Consider the following 13,843-nt stretch of genomic DNA (forward strand, 5'->3'; position numbering starts at 1 on the left):
GTTCCTTACATTGGTGATCAGTGAGAAGAATGTTCCTTACATTGGTGGTCAGTGAGAAGAATGTTCCTTACATTGGTGATCAGTGAGAAGAATGTTCCTTACATTGGTGATCAGTGAGAAGAATGTTCCTTACATTGGTGATCAGTGAGAAGAATGTTCCTTACATTGGTGATCAGTGGGAAGAATGTTCCTTACATTGGTGATCAGTGAGAAGAATGTTCCTTACATTGGTGATCAGTGGGAAGAATGTTCCTTACATTGGTGATCAGTGAGAAGAATGCTCCTTACATTGGTGATCAGTGGGAAGAATGTTCCTTACATTGGTGATCAGTGAGAAGAATGTTCCTTACATTGGTGATCAGTGAGAAGAATGTTCCTTACATTGGTGATCAGTGGGAAGAATGTTCCTTACATTGGTGATCAGTGAGAAGAATGCTCCTTACATTGGTGATCAGTGGGAAGAATGTTCCTTACATTGGTGATCAGTGAGAAGAATGCTCCTTACATTGGTGATCAGTGGGAAGAATGTTCCTTACATTGGTGATCAGTGAGAAGAATGTTCCTTACATTGGTGATCAGTGAGAAGAATGTTCCTTACATTGGTGATCAGTGAGAAGAATGCTCCTTACATTGGTGATCAGTGAGAAGAATGCTCCTTACATTGGTGATCAGTGAGAAGAATGTTCCTTACATTGGTGATCAGTGAGAAGAATGTCCCTTACATTGGTGATCAGTGAGAAGAATGTTCCTTACATTGGTGATCAGTGAGAAGAATGTCCCTTACATTGGTGATCAGTGAGAAGAATGTTCCTTACATTGGTGATCAGTGAGAAGAATGTCCCTTACATTGGTGATCAGTGAGAAGAATGTTCCTTACATTGGTGATCAGTGAGAAGAATGTTCCTTACATTGGTGATCAGTGGGAAGAATGCTCCTTACATTGGTGATCAGTGAGAAGAATGTCCCTTACATTGGTGATCAGTGAGAAGAATGCTCCTTACATTGGTGATCAGTGGGAAGAATGTTCCTTACATTGGTGATCAGTGAGAAGAATGTTCCTTACATTGGTGATCAGTGAGAAGAATGTTCCTTACATTGGTGATCAGTGAGAAGAATGTTCCTTACATTGGTGATCAGTGAGAAGAATGTTCCTTACATTGGTGATCAGTGAGAAGAATGTTCCTTACATTGGTGATCAGTGAGAAGAATGTTCCTTACATTGGTGATCAGTGAGAAGAATGTTCCTTACATTGGTGATCAGTGGGAAGAATGTTCCTTACATTGGTGATCAGTGAGAAGAACGTTCCTTACATTGGTGATCAGTGAGAAGAATGTTCCTTACATTGGTGATCAGTGAGAAGAATGTTCCTTACATTGGTGATCAGTGAGAAGAATGTTCCTTACATTGGTGATCAGTGAGAAGAATGTTCCTTACATTGGGGATCAGTGAGAAGAATGTTCCTTACATTGGTGATCAGTGAGAAGAATGTTCCTTACATTGGTGATCAGTGAGAAGAATGTTCCTTACATTGGTGATCAGTGAGAAGAATGTTCCTTACATTGGTGATCAGTGAGAAGAATGCTCCTTACATTGGTGATCAGTGAGAAGAATGTCCCTTACATTGGTGGTCAGTGGGAAAAATGCCTCCCCCCCTTAAATTGGTGGTTGAAATGCCACCTTTACAAACCTCTAAAAAAAGGTCATTGGGTTCATGCTGCTGGCTCTGGTAATTGGCTTTGGACCCAGAACTTCCAGGTATCATCAGATGGGAGGTCATTTTACCACAGCTCTAGGAACCTTTGGAGGAACCTTGGGGTTATACAGGACCTTGGTTGTGATTGGCTGATCTATGTGCTCCTTTTTTTTATTGCTCAGGTTTTGACAGGTTTATTTGTAGGAAGTCGGTGAACGTCTGATAATGCTGTTATTTCAGTTGTATTGTGCTAATAATCACTCTCTTTGTACTACTACACAGGTGTTAGGAAGCTGTATTTATTGACCTCACTCTCGCCTTCCAGGTGCTTCTCAAAAAATTTCCCAGTGCTTGGAGGTTTTTCATGGTCACAGAGAAAAGTGGAAATCCTGTACACACTTCCAGTTGCTGGCTGTTGGGGTCCTGTAGCTACTCACCTCTTAGCAGGTACCACCACACTTGGATCAGCTGTCCTATGTGGAAAGTCAGGATGGGTCAGCATCGTTACATCATAGCTCTGATTTAACCACTTGCTGACCGCCCTTTAGCAGTTTTACTCCGGATCACCTACATATAAGTGATCCCGCACTTCCTCTTGCAGGGGGCATTTGCGCGCCGCCGCCACACCACTTCTGCTGTGATCATTTACAGCAGAAGCCAATCTGCAGGTGGCGGGCACTCAAAGTCCATCGGCACCCGCCGATCGTTAGGCAGAGACTCAGAGCGGAGCTCTCCCTATGTACACAAGGCAGATCTCCGTTCTGACAGGGGGATGGGAAGGGTTTTGTGTTCCTGCAAAGTAGGGAATAAATTCCATCTCTTCCCCTAGTAAAAGCTCCTCCCACAGCACACACAAACACTGGCTAGGCACACATTTAACACTTTGATCGCCCTAGATGTTTAACCCCTTCCCAGTCAGTGTCATTGGTACAGTGACAGTGCATATTTTCAGCACTGATCACTGCATTAGTGTCACTGGTTCCCACAAAGTGTCAGTGTCTGATTGTCTGCCGCAATATCGGAGTCCCGATATAAGCCGCTGATCGCCTCCATTACTAGTATAAAAAGAACTAAATAAATAAAAATTCCAGTATACAGTGTATCCCATAGTTTATAGATGCTATAACGTCCAATGTAAACCAATCAATATACACTTATTGGGATTTTTCTTATGTAGCAGAATACATATCGGCCTAATTTGATGAAGAAATTTGATTTTTCACATTTTTTTATTGGGTGTTTTATAGCAGAAAGTTAAAAATATTGTTTGTTTTTTTTTCCAAATTGTCACTCTTTTTTTGTTTATAGCGCAAGAAATAAAAACCGCAGAGATGATCAAATACCACCAAAAGAAATCTCTATTTGTGGGGAAAAAATGATATCAATTTTATTTGTGTACAACTTCACACGACCGCGCAATTGTCAGTTTAAATAACGCACCACCATCCACTGAGCGGTTTGTAGACTTCTAACGGAGAATTAACCCGTCAAGGTCCGGACCAGGATATCCCCAAGCGATGTGGCGATTGGATTGTTACTGGGGGGAAAGGCCCTGGCTGGGTGTTATCCGCGGGCAAACCTTGTCTGTGCAGCTGGTAAGCGCACACTTCGCATGGTGGTCGGTTTGATTAAGAAAAGTCACCTTTGGAACCTAAACATGGACTATTCACCTATTTGTCACGTATTCGTTGAATGGATATTTGATGATTTATTTTTTCACTTCAACAATAAACTCTTTATGATATAAATTTTTTAGGGACCTAATTTAGTTTAATATATTTATTTTTGATCACTTATTATCAATTTAATTTTGATCACTTATTATCAATCTCGTGTGGTTTTGGGTATAGAGCGCGACCTTTCTTGTTTTTCATTTGCAGGGGAAAGAAGCCTGTGATTCGGGTGAGGGGGGGGGATCGCCACCATGGTAGATTTGGGAGGACCGTAAAACATCCTACGGAAGGTGGAAATAGCCGGTCAGCTCCCGGCTGCAGAGCGCAGAGTGACGTTGGTGTTTGTCTGCGGTCACTAAGGATGCCCGGTGTAAAATTGATGTCACATTAAGAAAACTCAGAGAAAACAAGCCTGTTTAAGACTCCAGCACCTGCCATCTGTCCTTTGCCGGACACTGCCCGCCCCGGACCTGTGTGCCAGCCAAAGGCAGCTTCATCTCACAGCTGTCTACTCTCAGCTTCCCCTGAACCCATGTCAATATGTATATGTGTGCACAGCCCTGTATGTCAACATACACAATGTGTAACACGCGTCGGTTTGCTCACTTTAACCCGTTCCGGCCCATCGCTGAACCAGGATTGTGAAATCTGCACTGAGCATTAAAGTGGAACCACACGGCGTCTGAGTCCCACAAACCAAATACACCATTTCATTCATTTTTAATATTCACAGCAAACGCCCCATCCATCCATGTCTCCATCCATCCATCCATCCTTGTCTCCATCCATGCATGTCTCCATCCATCCATCCATGTCTCCATCCAACCAAGTCTCAATCAATCCATGTCTCCATCCATCCATGTCTCCATCCATCCATCCACGTCTCCATGCATCCGTCCATGTCTCCATCCAACCAAGTCTCCATCCATCCCTGTCTCCATCCATCCATGTCTCCTTCCATCCATGTCTCCATCCATCCATGTCTCCTTCTATCCATGTATCCATCCATCAATGTTCCCATGTCTCCATCCATCCATGTCTCCATTCATTCATGTCTCCATCCATCTTTGTCTCCATCCATCCATCCATGTCTCCATCCATCCATCCTTGTCTCCATCCATCCTTCCAAGTCTCCATCCATCCAGTTCTTCATCCATCCATCCAAGTCTCCATCCATCTATCTATGTCTTTATACATCCATCCATCCATGTCTCCATCCATGTCTCCATCCATCCTTGTCTCCATCCATCCATCCATGTCTCCATCCATCTAGTTCTTCATCCATCCATCCATGTCTCCATCCATCTATCCAAGCCTTTATCCATCCATCCATGTCTCCATCCATCCTTGTCTCCATCCATCCATCCATGTCTCCATCCATTCATCCATCCTTGTCTCCATCCATCCTTGTCTACACCCATCCATCCATCCATCCATCCATCCATCCATTCATGTCGCATCCATCCATCCTTGTCTCCATCCATGTCTCCATCCATCCTTGTCTCCATCCATCCATCCATCCATCCTTGTCTCCATCCATCCATTCAACCATTCATCCATCCTTGTCTCCATCCATCCATGTCTCCATCCATCCTTGTCTCCATCCATCCTTGTCTCCATCCATGTTTCCATCCATCCTTGTCTCCATCCATCCAGTTCTTAATCCATCCATCCAAGTCTCCATCATCCAGGTTTCCCTCTATCCATCCATGTCTCCATCCATCTATCCATGCCTTTATGCATCCATGTCCCAATCCATCCAACCATGTCTCCATCCATCCATGTCTCCATCCATCCATGTTCCCACCTATGCATGCCTTCATCCATCCATCCATGCCTCCATCCATCCATATTTCCATCCATCCATGCCTACATCCATCCACCCATGTCTCCCTCCATACATTTCTCCATCCATCCATATTTCCATTTATCCATGCCTTATCCATCCATATCTCCATCCATGTCTCCATTCATCCATGTTTCCATCCATCCATGTCTCCATCCATCCATGTCTCCATCCATCCATGTCTCCATCCATCTATGTTTCCATCCATCCATGCCTCCATCCATCCATGCCTCCATCCATCTATATCTCCATCCATCCATGTCTCCATCCATCTATATCTACATCCATCCATGTCTCCATCCATCCATGTCTCCATCCATCCATGTTTCCATCTATCCATGTCTATATCCATATCTCCATCCATCCATGTCTCCTTCCATCCATGTCTCCATCCATCCATGTCTCCATCCATCCATCCATGTCTCCATTCATCCATGTCTCCATCCATCCATCATTGTCTCCATCCATCATTGTCTCCATCCATCCATCCATCCATCCATCCATGTCTCCATCCATCCATCCATGTCTCCATCCATCCATGTCTCCATCCATCCATCCATGTCTCCATCCATCCATCATTGTCTCCATCCATCCATCCATGTCTCCATCCATCCTTGTCTCCATCCATCCATTCATGTCTACATCCATTTATATCTCCATCCGTGTCTCCATCCATGCCTTCATCCATCCATATCTCTATGCATCCATGTCTCCATCCATCCATATCTCTATCCATCCATGTCTCCATCCATCCATATCTCCATCCATCCATGTCTCCATCCATGTCTTCATACATCCATATCTCCATTCATGCCTCCATCCATCCATGCCTCCATCCATCTATATCTCCATCCATCTATATCTCCATCCATCCATGTCTCCATTCATCCATGTTTCCATCTATCCATGCCTCCGTGCAACCTATCTCTTTATCCATATCTCCATCCATCCATGTCTCCTTCCATCCATGTCTCCATCCATCCATGTCTCCATCCATCCATCCATGTCTCCATCCATCCATGTCTCCATCCATCCATCATTGTCTCCATCCATCCATCCATCCATCCATCCATGTCTCCATCCATCCTTGCCTCCATCCATCCATTCATGTCTACATCCATTTATATCTCCATCCATGTCTCCATCCATCCATATCTCCATCCATCCATGTCTCCATCCATCTATATCTCCATCCATCCATGTCTCCATCCATCCATGTTTCCATCTATCCATGCCTCCGTGCAACCTATCTCTTTATCCATATCTCCATCCATCCATGTCTCCTTCTATCCATGTCTCCATCCATCCATGTCTCCATCCATCCATGTCTCCATCCATCCATCCATGTCTCCATCCATCCATTCATGTCTACATCCATTTATATCTCCATCCATGTCTCCATCCATGCCTTCATCCATCCATATCTCTATCCATCCATGTCTCCATCCATCCATATCTCCATCCATCCATGTCTCCATCCATCCATATCTCCATCCATCCATGTCTCCATCCATGTCTCCATCCATCCATATCTCCATCCATCCATGTCTCCATCCATCCATGTCTCCATCCATCCATCCATCCATCCATGTCTCCATCCATCCATTTCTCCATCTCCGTTCTGACAGGGGAGATCACAAAGATCCTGTCTTTCTGCTGTTTCCCCAGGAAGCCCATCCCCCATACAGTTAGAAAACACCTGCAGGGAACACATTTAACCCCTTTGATCACCCCTGATGTTAACCCCTTCCCTGCCAGTGTCATTACAATGTCAGTGCATATTTTTATTTTTATAAAAAACCATTGTTACATCAAAAAATGAATCACAAATAAGCCCACTTCTCGTGATTCATTTTTTGATGTAACAATGGTTTTTTGTAACCTTTGTTTACACAATATAATGGAAGATTAATATGAAGATACTATTAAAACTTGGATTTTCCGTCATGAATTTCCTGTTTATTTGGTTGCTTTACATTTTTTAGTTTTAATTAGTAGTTTTATTTTTATTTGTAAGCGCCGCGTGATTTATCTCTCTCTATTAATTTTTCGATCGGTGTGTGAACACCCTCATGCTGGCCGCTGCATTTATTGACCTTTTTGTTCTCTTTGCTTACTTTGTGTCGTGGTTTTTGGTTTGCGCACTGGTACCTACTTATTATTTGTCACTTCCGTCAGAGCCTAGACACCGGTGTTGTGTCCCATTAGGATGGGTTAGAAGGTGAGGGGTGGTGGTGGGGGGGTCCCCTTTCCAACAATTTGATCTAGGATTCCCGCGGTGACCCAATGGCGGCGTCCCGGTGATATTCCGGCACACAGCAGATGTAGTTCCAGCTGAGTTCTCTGCCTTCCTCACAGATGTTCCACTCTCACAACCCCCGCATCGCCTCACCACAAGGAAGCGCACACCACACCGCTACTTACTCAGGACTATTTGTGTACAACATCTGCAGCCCTGATCGCTGTGCTGGAACCGCGCACCTGTTCCTGCGTGCAGGACGGCAAAGGTCGCATCAGAGCCGGGGTGCCACCCATAGGGCCCACCGGGGGCACAAGGTGCAGCACATGGGTCATCTCTGTTGTCCTTTGTTTGTTGGTGGTTATTTCCAGCTGCTTTGTTTTTGCATATCTCTGTATTTGCTTCCTATGTGTATTCTATGTATTGTACACACTATTTTTTTTTTTTATCATATTTCAATAAAACCAATATTTTTACGACAATGGTATGACCTTTAGATGACTTTTACCCCTTTAAAGTCCCACTTAGAGGAAAACTTTGTGTAATTCAAGGTGCGGCACAGAGCTAGCACTCATCCGCAATGTAATCACATCGATACTTTGTTTCCTTTTATGATTGTTTTTGTGAAATGATAAATACGTTTTCTGATTGTGAAAGACACGGGTGTGTCGAGTGTCTCATCGCTGGAAGGATTTGTGATTCTGCCCACATCGGGGACACACCGCGTCCCCTGCTAGGCCCGCTCACACCCGAGCTTACCGGAATCGCACAATTCTGCTCGCAATTCCAGAATTGTGGAAAAAAACGCATTTGTGGTGTTTATGGTGTCACGTCTCCCCGTGCCTCGCATGCAGAAGCGAACGCATACGTAAGTCGCCCCCCGCATATGTAAACGATGGTATCGCCGCGATCTTTAAATCCCTTTCACGCGGAGGCAGTTTTCAGGTGTTTTAGTGCGAAAAATAGCGCCTGTAAAGCGCCTGAATCCTGCCTCTCATGCCTCCCCGAGTTCGTTCACACCGGGGCGGGAAAAAAAGTCCTGCAAGCAGCATCTTTGGGGCAGTTTGGGAGCGCTACATACACCGCACCCACAACGCCCCGCCCATTAAAATGAATAGGCAGCGCCTGTAAAGCGCTTTGGAAACGCCACAACATGGGCGGTTTTAACCCATGCTTTTGGCCACTAGCGGGGGGTTAAAAGCACTGCTAAAACAACGATAAAGCGCAGCTAAAATGACCGTAAATCGCCGCTAAAATGACCGGCGCTTTACCGCTAAACACGGCAAGGCCCCAGTGTGAAAGTAGCCTTAGAGCGAGAGCAATAATTCTAGCGCTAGACCTCCTCTGTAACTCTAAAACTGGTAACCTGTAAAAAAAAATTTCAATTGTCACCTATGGAGATTTTTCAGTACCGTAGTTGGTCACCATTCCACGAGTGTGCGCAATTTTAAAGCGTGACGTGTTAAGTATCCATTTACTCGGCGTAACATCATCTTTCAAATTATATAAAAAAAATTGGGCTAACTTTACTGTTTTTTAATTTTTTTATTTAATTCATTAACCACTTCAGCCCCGGAAGGATTTACCCCCTTAAATGACCAGGCCATTTCTTTGCCATTCGGCACTGCGTCGCTTTAACTGACAATTGCGCAGTCATGCGACGTTATACCCAAACAAAATTGATGTCATTTTTTTCCCACAAATAGAGCTTTCTTTTGGTGGTATTTGATCACCTCTGCGTTTTTTATTTTTTTGCGCTATAAACAACAAAAAGACCAACAATTTAAAAAAAAAAAAACCCAATATTTTTTACTTTCTGCTATAATACATATCCATATCTTCCCTGCTGCTGGCACCACCCTGGAGACCACTATCCGGGATAAGAGGTGGAGCACAGTTGGTATCACTCCGCATGGGACAGGAGCCGGCACTACAGAGGAGGCATCGGCTTATGAGGCTCTTGCTCCCTACAACACCTCCAACTTTCCAAGCAATCCCTCTGCATTGCACTCCGATGCTCTAGGATGGCGGGTCAGCAAGCCCAGACTGCCATCTACCAGTCACCTGTCCATACCTACCAACTGAGGGACACCTATCAGGAAAAGCATGCAAGCATAGGACACACCCCTTGCCACTCCCCCTTAAAGGAGAATTGTACAAAAAAATCAAGATTGGTTAAACTCATAAGTGTTTTTTTAACCACTACTATTCCTTTATTATTATTATTATTATTATTATAATACAGGATTTATATAGCGCTAACAGTTTACGCAGTGCTTTACAATATAAAAGGGAGACAATACCGTTATAATACAATAAAATACAAGAGGATTAAGAGGGCCCTGCTCAGAAGAGCTTACAATCTTTATATTGGCGTTTGGAATTTACAAATGTAGCAATTTAGAAATCAGATGAAAGGTTTAGCGCTGGCAAATACTTTTTGATAGATAAAAAGTACATTTTATATACATCTATGTTAGGGATGCAACAATACCATTTTTTTTACAACGACTACGAGTACCGATACTTTTTTTTTTAGTACTCGCCGATACCAATTACCGATAACTTCAGCTGTCAGCAATGCTACAAAGCATTGAAAAGTTATTAACAAATGTTTTTTTTAATTTAACGCTTTTTCAATGTGAAATGTGTAAATATATGTTAATATATATATATAATATATATGTGTAAAAAATATTCACTAACAAAGCAAACAAAAAAAAAGTTTTGTTTATCGTTTATAAAATAGACGTGAACAAAAGAAAAAAAGCAGGAAAATAATAATTAAATGGAGGGGAATAGGGAGTTAATTAAGGCTGATTAGAGTAAATGAAGGGTTATTAAGGGGTTAAACAGAGGAACATTTGTTCATCCCTTTGATCTGCAGATGAAGAAACAGAATAATACAAAAAGAAACAATGTTTCTTTTTATTTTAGTGTTTCAGGGCTGAGCAATGTTGTTAATAAACATTGCTGGCTGCTTTTTTTTTTTGACAGCTCCAATTACGGGACTTTTTTAACACCGGGGAGACCCCACTGACAGCTCAAAGAGCCGAGCCTGGAAGTATCGGTTTCAGGTATTGGTGCATTTGCACGAGTACCGATACTTGTGCAAATACTCGGTATCAGACACTGATACCAATACCGATATTAGTATCGGTGCAACCCTAATCTATATAGATCAGACCAAAATGAGGGACAAATGAGGAGGAATGAGGGACAGAGGGACATTGCTCCAAATTAGGGACAGTTGGGAGCTATGCCTGTCCTCCACCTACAGGCTGCTAACTCCCGCTATAGAAGGGATACGCTTTGTTCATATTTCATGTCTGAGGTTTACACCCACTGTAATATAATTGCAAACGTAATTTTCAGAATTTTTAAAATCTGCAGATTTTATTACAATAATATTCTGTGATCCTGCCATGAAGGTCCTTGTTCAGGCACTTCCTATCGTAAGGTGACAACGTTCTCCTCCTATCTCCCATGCCTCTGCATTGTGTCACCCTGTAACACAGCCAATGGGGACTACCGTAGAGGTAATGGTTGGCTCTTGTCGCCATTAGAGAACCCACCCGGAGAAATGACACTCGGCCATCACAGCTGTGCACGAATGTGGACAGGAAGTGGCTGAAAGAGGCTGCAGGAGGTCAGCAGCACTGAGATGCATTATTAGTTTATAAGTATTTTATATATTGATTAAAAAAAAAAACAGCTTGTGTTTATCATGCACCAATCATGTGATCACAATCCAATTTACAAGAAGTTCTATAGGCACTTAGGAGGAAGGTAAGGGTAATCCCGTGACCGTCCATTCACATCGCTCTGCGATTTAGTGTTCCTAATTATACACACGGAAGTTTTTAAAGGTGTTTGGTTAGGAAGGTTAATATGGGCAGACGCTTCTACAAAGTATACCATTAGTGTATGGAGCGGATATTGGAGGGGAATCCGCCACTCATGACTCCCGCAATGGTCGGAGCGGCACGCAGCAATCAATAAAAGCCCCTTTTTACGTTGCACTCGACGCCCATCTAAATACCAGCAAATTGTTCTATAGTGTTATAGCCTTCGTGTGCCGGCCGGACAGCACAAATGTGTCCATTATGTAGAAGAACCGCGTCCGCTTGTATTAACACTTTCCTGGAGATGGTGGAAGGAGAACTCCAGGACACCCAGATCTCTGAACCATGGCTGAGATTATTGAGGATCCGGAGATCTCTAGCTGCTGGCAGGTGTGTGCATCGCTCCGCAGCCACCCGGGGCAAGAGGTCCACCACATGTAGCACCCGATAGAAAAAAAAGCCAAGGGAAACTCTACGCTCACCTACCGACCAGCCCGCAGACAACCAAATTAACCTATCTAACAGTATGCGTGAAAAACAATGTATTTTCAATACATTTTGACTTGATATACAAGTAGCGTCACGTCACAACTGAGTATAGAAGAGAAGAGAGGCGCCTCTAACTGTAACAATATGGTTACATTTAATGAAGGTACAACATTTAGCAACTCACACGGTTGAAATAAAAGATCAAAAAGTAGGGTAGAGGTCAGTACCAAAAGCACACAAAAACAATGATTGTACCAACATCCCTAAAAAGTAGTAGAACAAGAATGTGTAGAAAGTGGGACTTTAAAGGTACATCGTATGAACGAGAACACAATTGAATAAAATAAAATTGAATAAAATTACCCAAATTTTTGTTAATATTTGTGTAATTTTATTCAATTGTGTTCTCGTTCATACGATGTACCTTTAAAGTCCCACGTTTAAATAAAAGAGGCACATATAATGCCCTGTACACACGACCTGTTTTCCCGTCAGAATAAACTCTGAAGTTTTTTCCGACAGAGTTCCGACGGAATTCCGCTGAAACTTTCTTGCGTACACACGATCACACCAAAGTCCGACCTTCCAGAACGCGGTGACGTACAACACGTAGGACGGGACTAGAAAAAGGAAGTTCAATAGTCAGTAGCCAATAGCTTCCGTCTTGTACTTGCTTCGTCGTTTTTGGTACGTCGGAACAGCATACAGACGATCGGTTTTCCCGATAGGAATTGGTCCCGTCGGAAATATTTAGAACATGTTCTATTTCTAGGTCCATCAGAATTTTCAACGTAAAAAGTCCAATGAGGCACACACATGATCGGAATATATGATGAAAAGCTCCCGTCTGACTTTTTCTGTCGGACATTCCACTCGTGTGTATGGGGCATAAGTATGCAGACATCCGGGGTAAAGCTGTCCACATAGACTACCCCCCGCACCGCCATCGACGTCATCCCTTCCTCGCTGCGCTCCATGAGCGGTTCAAGCCTCGCTTTCAGATCGCTCTACTGCAGGGTAGTCTTCCTGGTCACGATTGCAGACTGACAGCGGTGAGAGCCGGCGGTGCCGAGGATGGTCTATGTGGAACGCTTTACCCCGGATGCCCGCATACAGCCTAATTCCCAGTACACACGGTCGAACTTTCCGACGGGAAATGTTGGATGTGAGCTTGTTATCGGAAAGTCCGACCGTGTGTATGCTCCATCGAACATTTGTTGTCGGACTTTCCGCCAACAAATGTTGGCTAGCAGGTTCTCAAATTTTCCGCCAAACAAAACTTTGTTGTCGGAAAGTCCGATCGCGTGTACACAAGTCCCTCACACAAAAGTTCCACGCATGCTCGGGATCAAGCAGAAGGAGCCGCGCTGGCTTTTGAACTTCCTTTTTGTTGGCTCGTTGTACGTCGCCGCGTTCTCACGTTCGTAATTGTTGGCCAACATTTGTGTGGCCGTGTGTACGCAAGACAATTTTGAGCCAACGCCCTTCAAGTAAAAATCCACGGTTTTGTTGGCGGAAAGTCCGATCGTGTGTACGTGGCATTAGGGGTCGAAGTGGTTAATTGTTGTTTCTCTAACTTCACTTTCCCTCGTTGGTTATTACCTGAAAAGTGAACAACTGCCGACAGAGTATATATAATGAGAGGAGAAAGATGCAGCTTCTAAGCTCCGTTGCATATAATTGCCTTACGTTTCCATCGTGACTCCCAGTATATGGATGTTCCTAAGGTTAATACGGTTAAATGTGGACATTGTTGCATTTTATTCCATGTAGGTGTTAATATTAGGGACAGCCATGCTGGAACACGTGCGGCATAACAGAATTGTCCAATTTGCCGGTATTGAGGTGAGATGAAAGTCAAGGGCAATGTAAAAGGGGATTTTATTGATTGCACCATGCTGCTCTGACCATTGTGGGTGTCATCAATGGAGGATCCCCTGCCGACATCCAGCTCCATATGCTAATGAAGCCATATTCACCCCAACAATTGTTCTTTGACTCTTTTGTCTTAAGAGGCTAAAGGGTGAATTGGGTGGCAGGTGGGTAATTTGGTTAAT

The sequence above is a fragment of the Aquarana catesbeiana genome, linkage group LG11 (genome assembly GCF_042186555.1).
Source record: "Aquarana catesbeiana isolate 2022-GZ linkage group LG11, ASM4218655v1, whole genome shotgun sequence".
Lineage (NCBI taxonomy): Eukaryota > Metazoa > Chordata > Amphibia > Anura > Ranidae > Aquarana > Aquarana catesbeiana.